General features: G+C 45.0%; 1 pseudogene; it reads right to left on the reverse strand.

Moving 5' to 3' along the window:
* Positions 1–836: 836 nt before the first annotated feature.
* LOC136637532 (5S ribosomal RNA) lies at positions 837–952 on the reverse strand (annotated as a pseudogene).
* Between the last annotated feature and the right edge of the window lie 9,951 nt (positions 953–10,903).

A 10,903-nucleotide genomic window follows, 5' to 3' on the forward strand; every position in this document is an offset into this window, starting at 1 on the left:
TTGGGGGCAAAAGTCCCCTTCCCCCAAGGAGATCTCCAGCAGCTTCCTGACACCTGCAGAATACAGTGGTCGCCATCTTGGTGCCACTGTTCCTCCAGGCTCCAGGAAGCATAGGATTGGCTGTTGGTGTTTTGCCACTCTCCAGGAATGCCTGCGTCCTTTTCTCAATTCCACACCTCTTCTTTAGCTGGCTTTTCTTTAGTCTTCTGCCTCCCCCTTCCTCTCGGGTTTCTAATCTTTCTCCTTACTCTGCCCCATTCCTCGAGTCACCCTTCCTTTGAGATTTCTGCTCTTCAGTGTCTCTGCCTTCTGGGACAATTCTCGTTCAGTTCTCCTGTCTTCAGCTTGCACCACACAGGCTCTCCTTTCCTTAAAGTGGAGTAGGTGACGTGTGTGCTCTCAAACACACAAATACAAATCTACAGAGTTTTCATCAAACTCTACAAAGAAGAACCTCTTTAAACGCTCATATATGAAGAGTTAATAGAAGGGTTAACAGGTTTTGAAAAGATACATATTTTCAAGTCAAGTTGAAACCAGGGTGGGGTGAGCAAATTGGGCCTGGGAGGGGGTGGGATCAGCAATGCTCTTCAATGCCATGTCTTATCCCCCTTCCCAGGCCAAATGTGGACTTGCGCTAGCTATAGAGCCAGAGCAGAAAGCTGGTCAGAGCTGGTCAGAAAATGCATTTTCTGACACGCTGTTTTGTGTGTGTACAATTTTGAAAATGTGAATAAACTTCCAAATGTTTTTTTTTCTTTGTTTTAAGGAAGTGAATGATCCTGTTTTAAGCAGTGCATGGTTGGCAAACTTCAGTCTCGAAAGACTATGGTATAAGCCTACAGCACCTGGTATTCCCAGGCGGTCCCCCATCCAAGTACTAACCAGGTCTGACCCTGCTTAGCTTCCGAGATCAGACGAGATCGGACATGTGCAGGGTAACAGTGCATGACAAAGATACATTTGAAGTTATTTTCTGGACACCCACTAGCCAAACCCCAACACATTCCACAAACAGAAACTGTTGTTTGGGGAATAAATTGTGGCTTAAAAAAAAGGAAGGCAATGTACACCTTCAAACATGCTTGTCGTACACAGGAAAACTCACAGTACTGGAAGTAGTAGGTGAACTTGGTTTCTTTGTGTCCTGCATGCATTTGCATGGAAGAACTATGGTGAATACTCTAAAGCAGGGGTGTCCAAAGTTTTTGGCAGAAGGGCCACATTGTCTTTCTGACACTGTGTCGGGGGCCGGGGGAAAAAAAGAATTAATTTACATTTAAAATTTGAATAAATTTACATAAGTTTACATAGATGAATATATTAAAGATGAACTTATATGAATGAATGAAGGTCTTGTAATAGCTCAAGGCTGGCCTTTCCTTTGCTGCCGCTACTGCATCACTGATGTGAAACAGCAAGCAGTGGAGGAAGCCCTCATCCCACAGCTCATGCGAGAGGTCAAACAGTTGCCCTCACGCTGACAGCAGTTGCGTCAGGCCAGTGTGGGCTCCAATAAATCTCTGGAGGGCCAGAGGCTCATTGGAGACTTGGGGCTCCCTGAGGGCCGCATTGAGAGGCCTCGAGGGCCTCAAGTGGCCCCCGGGCCGGCGTTTGGGCACCCCTGCTCTAAAGCAACCCCAAGCTGAATTATTTTAAAGTCCCAAAACCATCATAATGTTAGCCCTGTGCTTCTGTGTATATAGAAACAAATACTCAGTGGGAAGGATTGCATTTACACCTCTAACAGCACAATTCTATTCAATGAATTCCGAAGTCCATACTTGCTATTCTTACTACCAAGAATGTGTGTATAGCAGCCGTAACTGTATCACATCTGACTTCCTTGTACTTGGGGCCATGTATGCACAGGAGCTAATGTGTGTGCCCTCCAGTGTGTATAAGAATATGCAGTCTCTGTATCATCTACTTTTAAAGAGCAGCACATATCTCATATTCAGAGCCAAACAGCCCAATCCTATCCCCCACATTTTACACTATGCAGCTGCACTGACCAAGTGCACACTGGGGTGCAGAGGTGCCCCCCACCCCCCACTCCATCATGATTGTATACTAGAACTCAGTGGGGCTTACTTCTGAGTAGACATGCATATGATTGTGCCGTAAATGCAGGTATACAGATGCTTTGCTGCAGGCATGACCTCAAACAGTTGAAGACTGGGAATGACAAAGGGGCAAGATCTTGATCCCTTATCTCCTTCTCCAATATTGAATATTTTCACATGGCTATTGCCTTCTGGCACTACAGACAAATTGTAGACCACGTCATGATTGTTTCTAATACAAATCAAAGTAATCAAATGCATGTCTGACAGCTGTCCTCCAGTAGCCCATCCATGTCACGTTAGATTGACCCATCATGCCATTAAGGACCATGACAGGGACAAAGATTGTAAAGCCTTTGAATGTTGTGTGACTACAAATTCCTATCATAAATTACCAAAGTCAGAGGCTGAATCGTCTCTTCCAGATGGTTGAATTAAAAGTGAATACTGTACTGCCTTTAAATGTCCTTTCCAATTCAAATACTTTATAATGGATACAAGCACACTAACTTTTCTCTTTTTTAATCAATACTAATACAGTACAGTTGTTTAGCCAAACCTTCACTGTCAGAATGGCATCAGTTCCTCTCTCCAGCCAACTCTTAACTATGTAGACTTTTATTTTTCTTCTTCTTCTAAGTACTTGCTGAATTATCGCTTTTAAAAATACTAATCCCAGCTATGTAATATATCAAAACAGAAAAGCCATACTGCGTGAATCTTTCTCATCCCCTCCATTTCCTTGCCATAACTGAGGGCTAGTCAGGAAATGAAACCACTGCCATAGGAATTTGAAATGGGTCTCTAGACTTGGTACACAGACTAAGGGTTCAGCTTTTCAGATCCCTTCCTCTCCTCAGGGAACTGGGAAACCAGAAGAAGCAAATTAAGAACAACCTTGTACCTCTAGCTCAACTCAAGATGCTGAATGGATGGAATCACGACGAGAACAGAACTTCCTGGAAAACAGCTCAAGAAAATGCCACAAGAGGATTTCTATGCATGGTGCTCTGCAGATGTATTATGTAAAAAGCAAACAAACACAAATGGAGTGAAAGAAAATAACCCCATTGGATGCTGCCTTTTCACTCTGTTCTCATGAACCAGAATAAGAACTATACGGAGAGGCAATTTCCGTGCCTTGTGACTTCTAACTTGAAGGAAGCAACATCTAAAAATAATTCATAATAAATATGCTAAAATAAAATAATAAAAATAATTCATTAAAAAATAAAATGGAAAATCAACACTCACTCATTTTAATATAGTATACCACTGTACATTGTAGTTAATGGGGCTTACTCCCAGGAAAGTATAGATAGGATTGCAACCTTACAGCCCAATCCTAATGGTGGCAGTACCACCGGATGCAGCAGTGCCAAAATGGCAACCACTCTACCCAGCGGCCTTGCTGGGACTGCTGGAAGCCTCTTTGGAGGAAGGGGACTTTCATGCCCTTCCCCCAAGTAAGGGTTCAGGGGCCTCAATATGTCTCCTCCGGTCTGCTATTTTCCCAGCACAAACCGGAGAAGCTCCATGTTGAGCTTTTCAGCCCAACATGGAAGATAGCATCCGGAGGAGCAGGGCTCCACAGGTCCCACCCCCATCCTCCCCAATTCATCCTCCTGCTTTGCCCTCCCCCTGCCCCGTTCCACCCACTTCCCACCTCCCCCCACCCTGAAACTACCAACTGCTGGAGCACATGATACTGAGTCTCAGCACTGACTGCCGCTGGCCACTGCCACTCTCCAGGTTATGCTGACGTGCCTTAGGGCATGTTTGCAACATCCAGCGTTGGCGCTGCAGCTCAGTGACAGCGTTGAGGGTGTTTAGAATTGGGCCTTTAGTTGATGTTTTGGAATAGCACATCCTCTTTCCATAGCCTCAATACATGTTGCGGTTATGCAACAGACAACTGATAGCCAAAAAGAACTTAGAAAGAATTGCAGGGAGAGACCATGTTAGTTATTTTGGCTATAAATCACATCTTATCTAAGACTTTTAGATGAGCAGAAAGCCCAGCTCAGGCACTTGGTGAGAATTAAATCCCCAGTTATTTAAAAAGAGGCAGATTGGAGATCAAAGAGGGAAAGCTGAAAAAAAAGTTATGCAATTCTACATGGCTCATCTATGACCAAAGGTTCTAAAACAGATTAATGACAAATGGTGCTGGCTGATTTAAATTACACATTAATTCACTTTTTTCAGTCTCACAATTATCTCTGGACAAGACAAAGAGAGAGATGCCACTCCCTTTGAAAAACCTATTTCCTTGCAGCTTTTTAAGTCCTGTAACACGACGCAGGTTTCACTATGCAGTTTTGCATCATTCATAATTAATCAAATGATTTAGTTACCCTGCTAATTACGTAATTAGGCTCCATTTTCTATTCTTCTTATCATGATGGATTAAATGTTTACCATGATTAAGTATGAGTGCGCTGTCCACCAGATGACCATTCATCTCTCAGCCGAAAGTCTACCCACAAAAACATCTTCCTTTGTCTTTCTCCATTACAGGAAGAGACTTCAGCTTTTACTGAAAAATCCAGTAAAATCCAGATGTAATCTATGGTTAGTTGCCACCTCTAATCTAAGAATTTATTTACAGCCCACTGCAGCAGTAGGGCAAAATGAATAGTGACCACACTACACAGTATCACGTTACTTCAATTATTAAATAAGGAATTGGGGAAATGGTCACCAGTGCATAACTCGGTGTTATAGTCTCTTCTTTTTCTACACAACAATTTCTGTTTTTAGAGAGTACACTTAACATAGCTAGAGTTACTAAAATCTGAGCAGTCCATCAGCATTATGAACAGGTGACAAAACTATTTGGGGAACTCCACAAATCTCACTTCAAGCTTCACTCCATTCCACAGCATAGAGCAGAGGATGGGAAGCAAGATGTAGAAATGCCTCATATTTCTTTCTTGGCAATGCAATGATGAACCATTGATGAATGGCAATGATGAAATCCATGCAATGAGGAACCAGCAGTACTACCCCAAATCCTATGGGGCAAGACTAGAGCCAGTGTGCCCGTTTCATAACTTAATACGGATCCCATCAGTAGCAGAGAAGACAAAATAAAAACAATGGCTGTTTCTCCTGTCACTGTAGCTCTGGATGGGGTAAGCCAAACTCGGTGAAGAATATCAGTTAAGAGACCGTCAGCCCAATCCCATCCTGTGCTGGCACAGCCAGGCCACATGACCTGTGCTATATTCAGCACAGGTTAGGAGGTGGCTAGAGGTCTCCTCCGGGTAAGGGGATATTTTTCCGCATACTCCAAGTAACACCCCAGCCAGCCATATGGGGCTGCTTGGATCTTCATCAGCCATATCGCTGGTGGAATTACAAGCGGCCTGGTGTAATGCCAGCTGGCCTGAGAAAGGGGTTAGGATATGGCAGAGAAGGCCATACTTCGCCAATCCCACCCCCCTTCCCAGGCCTAATTTGCCACCATTCTGCCCTCCCCCACCCAGAAACACCCTCTCCCCACCTCCCCGCTGCCCTCCCCAAGTCCTGTGTCAGTCGGCACCAATCCTACCTTTGCTGGCGGCCCTGGGTGCAGTGTTGCCAGGGCAACACAGGCACCCCCACTGGTGCTGCTGACTTTTGATTCATCACAGATGTGCCTTATGGCATGTTTGTGACACTGCACTGCTGAAGCAGCCACTGTGCCAGCCCAAGAGGACCTTAGGATTGTGTTCTGAGGGTCCAGTCCTATCCAACTTTCCAGCACTGCTGCAACCATGCCAACGGGATATGTGTGTCATCCTGTACGGGGGGGGGCACTTACAGAGAAGGTAAGGGAATGTTTGTTTCCTTTCTTTGGGGCTACACTGCAGCTACATCGGTGTTGGGAAGTTGGACAGGATTGGGCCCTGAGTTATGAAACAAGGAAGCCCATGGTTGAAATTTTGTCTCTGAATTCAATAAGTGGCTCTGGATAAGCCAAACCTTTTCATTCTTGGCCCCTCATCTGCCATATGATGAGAGGGTCATGGGGACCATCAGGCCAATTCTGGGCCCTCTCAGTCTCTTGCATATATGCATGATCCTGAGTGATCTCATTGAAGCCAGATGCATACCCCTTTTGTCTCCATTTCCCCAAGCCCAATGGACTGAGAAAGGAAGAAGGGCAATCAGACTTTGTCCTTTTCTCAGCTCTTCTGTAGTGGTGGAAGAGGCACCCAAGCACCCTCCTCTTCTATCCTCCCCATCACTATGTCATTGTAGGGGCCTCTGAAAAAAACCCAATCATTGATGAAGAAGGTGGGGCAAGATAGTGATAGCATGAAATGCTTGTGTGAACAGTTTGTGCCACTGCTTCTTGCACTGGGACTCTTCAGAAGCAAACTGGTTGGACCCTAGGAGTCTGTGGTTCCTCCGACAGTGCCTGACCTGGCCAACTTCTGATGCCATTACTGGTAGTGATAATTCATTACTTTACTATTTAAATGTAAAGTTTTACTACTTTAAAGTGTTCAAAGGACTTCACCTGCATTAACTTGTAATCTTTGCAATAGTAAAGCAATAGGAAACAGCAATTTTACTGTAAATAGTAAAAAAAGATTGCTATTTAAAAGCAATTACTAATTACGGTCACATTGCCATTTCCTGTTATTTTACTGTGGCAAAGATTACAAGATAATGCATGTGAAGACTCAAACGTGTGTGACATAAATGCTAATGTTGTGACAAGTATCCATTCTCACCCTACTCAATTCATAAAGCCGCAAGAGCCCTTTCAGGAACTGGACATGGGAACCTGACAAAGAGCTTTGACTATTGAACAAAGGGAAAGCTGGAGACAAATGTTTTCCACCGAGCGCAGCCTGGTTATAAAAATATTGCTGAGAAGTTGTTATTATAATTTCCTCTGGTTCAGTAAACTTTGCACTCTCTGTACCACAAACGCAAATACGCAACAGTAGTAGCAAGATCACTGCTGAATCCTGGCCTAGTTCTCACTAACAGCCCAATCCTAGCCAACTTTCCAGTGCCAATACAGCTCCCAGGAAAGGGAACAAACATTCTCTTACCTTTAAGAGGGCTCTGTGACTTCCCCAACACCACAGAATACAGCGCATGCCCCATTGGCATGGCTGCATCAGTGCTGAAAAGTTGCTTAGGATTGGGTTGTAAGGGGCCCACTTCAGATTGATCTCTGAAGAGGTCAGAGAGGACCAGACACTTTCCTTCGGTTCCACAAATGGTCTGTGTCCCATCCTGAAGCCTTCTAGGTTTGCTTCTTACAGTACCCCTTACACCAGTGGTGTCAAACATAAAGCCCATGTGCAGGCCAGATGCAGTCCCCAGAAGCAATTTCTCTGTTCCCCTTAAAATTGGGCTCTCCCAGCTTGATAATTGGGGGCCCAATCCTACCCAATTTTCCAGTGCCGGTGCAGCCATGCCAATGGAGCAATGAAAATACGAACAAGATTTGCACATTTTCTCTTCTGTCATTTGCAGCTAATGAGGTTCTATGTTAGAACAAAGTGCTTATTTCTGGCCATCATCGGTTTAATGATGTCACTTCCTGCTTAATGACGTCTCTTCTGGCCCTCAGTGGATTCCATGAATGTTATTCAGCCCACTATATAAAATGAGTTTGACACCCCCTGATTCACACAGAAGACTCGCATCTTTGCTTCTGACCTAACATTCTCCTCAACATGCTCATTTTCTATGAGGAGGGCAGCCATTTTGGGTATGACGGACTAGTTGTTTATTTATGTACATTATTTATATCCCACCTTTCCTCTCAAAAAATAGGGTGTCCACAGTGGCCAACAGCAATAATTTCAAATACAACAATGTCAGAAAACTGAGATAATAAAAGCAGTAAAAAGCAGCAGTAAACAAGAGGACCAGATCCGGACCCTACACCAGCTCAATAAGTTTGCACTGGATAGCACAGGGGGCGGCAGGAGGGCATTCCAGGGGGCATTTTTGGGCAGTAATGGGCAGAACAGGAAATGGATTGGGCCCAGGAGGGGTGAGATTGTCGCAGTGGCTCAAGACACATCCTAACCTCTGTCCCGAGCAGCCTTACGTGGGCTGCTTGGATTTGCACCAGTTAAATAGCTGGCACAGATCCAAGTAGCCCCATAGGGCAGTCTGTGGCTCAACACAGGGTAAGGGGAAAAATATCCCCTTCCCTAAGGTGACATGCAGCTTGTACCTTACCTGCTCTGGATACAGTGCAGGCCACTGTAGCCTGCCTGTTCCAGCACAGGTTGGGATTGGGCTGTAAATCTCATGCTTGCTTGTTGTGGAAGCACTACTCAGTAATAGGCACAAACTGGGCATAACGAGAGAGATTTGTCCATGAATAGGATCTCCCATGGTTTACAAGCAAAAAAATCTTATTAGCTATAGGGACATCCAAACTGGATTGGAACCACAGCACTGGGGAAAGGCTAAGAGAGGAGTGTTTTGATCATATATTATTTTCCCATTTAAGATAGTCTCCTGAAACCATTGTTTGCCCTGCTGGGACAATGTTCAGATAGTCATATTCAGATTTCAGGAACCCTGCAATTTTTTCTTCCTGGTGCAAATAGCTACTCAGAGTAGCAATTTCATCTGGGGGGAAAAGGGCATGTAGGAAAGAGTGTAACACTCCTCCTTAAACCCCACTTTCTCTATCTGATTTGTAAACCCCCCTCCCCCAAATGCTATTACTTTATTTAAAACTAAGAAGCACCACCACAGGAGATGCTAATCCTGGGTGCCCCATGTCTTGTTTGGCCCTGAACAATAAAGCTGCCCGGTGGCAGTCGTTTTGCCTCCATCAAAGACTGCTGCCTCTGCTTCATTTATAGAACTCCATAAACTTGTTCCATTTTTGAATATATGGGCTTGACAAGAGGGATAAAAGTTTAGCTTTCCCAGTGACTTTCCTTTTGATGGAAAGTCCACATCTTTTGCCTGTTCTGTAGCCAGCAGGGAAGGAGCAGGTGGTGGAATCTTAGAAGACTTTAATGAGTTGAGAGAGGAAAGATGTAGGAACCTGCAGTGGTTCCTTTGTAGCCCTGCAGACCTTAAAGGGACATCGCTGTCATGAGATCATCCATTAACAGACCTTCCAGTTCTTCAGGCTGCTTTAGACAGCTCTCCGACGTCATAAACCGAAGATGCGCAATCCACAAGCCCCTGACAACATTCACAAGATGCAGGCAGGCAGGTTGATTTTTCCTTCCCTCTTCAAAGTGTTTTCAAAGCAGACAGGAATACACAATGGAAAAACAAACCCGTGCAGCTGCTAGTTGAGCTTCCCCATTCTCACTGCAGCTGCAGCAAAGACTTGTGAGAGCTGCGTTCCCCTAAAAGCACTTCAAAGGACGTGGGATATGAACTTTGGGTTCATCTAAAGCTCTTTCGGTCTCCATTGCTAGCTGTCAATGTACAGTCTGCATAGAGACTGGTGGAGGGGGGGGTCAAACTGATTAACAGCACCTGCAGTTTACATAGTGGAACGTTTTGCTTACACACTGAACGTGTTCCGGTACATAGTGTGTTTAATTTTCAGTTATATTCACGTGACGCAAATGGCTTTGATCACTCACAGTTTGGACCCGTTCCCAAAGAAGGGACATGCAAACGACTGGGACAGAGAACGGCAGTTGTGGAGGGCCTTTGTTTGCTGTTCTTGAGTCGCCGCAGTTCCAAGGGCTTCGCGCCCTGGCAGAAGCAGAAATCAGAGAGGCTGTGATTCTGTTCAGCACTCACATGTTCCTCATTTAGATGCTAGTCATAACCATGAGCCTTATTTATACTGAGGGACTATATGGGGATTAAACTAGTTGACAAATCCCAGGGCTGGCTGTGGTTTGGGGCACTATTAGATACAGTACGAAGTGCAAACCTGGGCAATTTCTTTCACACAGGAAAAGTGATTCCAGAGTGTCTCCAGTCTTCCCTTCCTTACCTTAAGACCTGATAGCAGGCGCACCCAAAGCCAAAATTCCAGGCATTCAAAGCTCAGAGCATCCACTTGTTGGCATGATCCAAAGCCATGTTCTTTCACACAGTGGATCCTATACATTTCATTGGCAGTGTAAGGAGGAAGTAAAGTACATCAATACCAAATTTAAAACAGTTGAAAAGTTGTGAAAGAGTTTTCATGTATTTTGCTGATGAGCGTAATTTTAAGTACTTTGTAGTAGGGAGGTGCAGTGAAAGCATGTCTACACATGAACACACAGAAAGAGTTTATACAATAGTTTGCTTCCAAGAAATACTGGAAGATGAAATACAATGCTAAGGCTGCAATCCTATACTCTCTTTCCTGGAAGTAAGCCCCATTGAACACAATGGGACTCACTTCTGAGTAGGATTGTGCTGAAAGTTGTTGATACTTAGCAACAGTGCAAGGTAAAACTTGCTAAGGCTGCCTTACTTCCAGACAGCCAACCTCCAGTTGATGAATCAAGCAATCAAGGAGGGAAGCTGTCTTGCCATTCTGCTGTCCTCTGAGGTTTGGTGATGGTAATGCCCAAGAGGGCAGCTGTGAACCTACCGTAAGGTCCAATGAGGCAAAAGCCCCAGGCACGAGGTGCTAGGGCCCCACAGAAGCCTCTCTGAGGCTCCCAACAGGGGCAGAAACTGTGCTTCCGGTTTCCTAGAAGCACAGATTGTAGCATCGGGGAAACTCAGAGAGGTTTCCCCGACGTGTTCCTGCGTCGCACAAGGCTCCGTGAGCCTCCGGTGAGTACGGGAGGTGGATTTTTGCATGGGGAGGAGCCAATAGCCCACGGAGAATTGCCATCATGAACCTTTGCCCTGGGCACAGGGCTTGGGAGGTCCACTGCTGCAAGAGG

Source organism: Tiliqua scincoides, chromosome 1, assembly GCF_035046505.1.
Source record: "Tiliqua scincoides isolate rTilSci1 chromosome 1, rTilSci1.hap2, whole genome shotgun sequence".
Lineage (NCBI taxonomy): Eukaryota > Metazoa > Chordata > Lepidosauria > Squamata > Scincidae > Tiliqua > Tiliqua scincoides.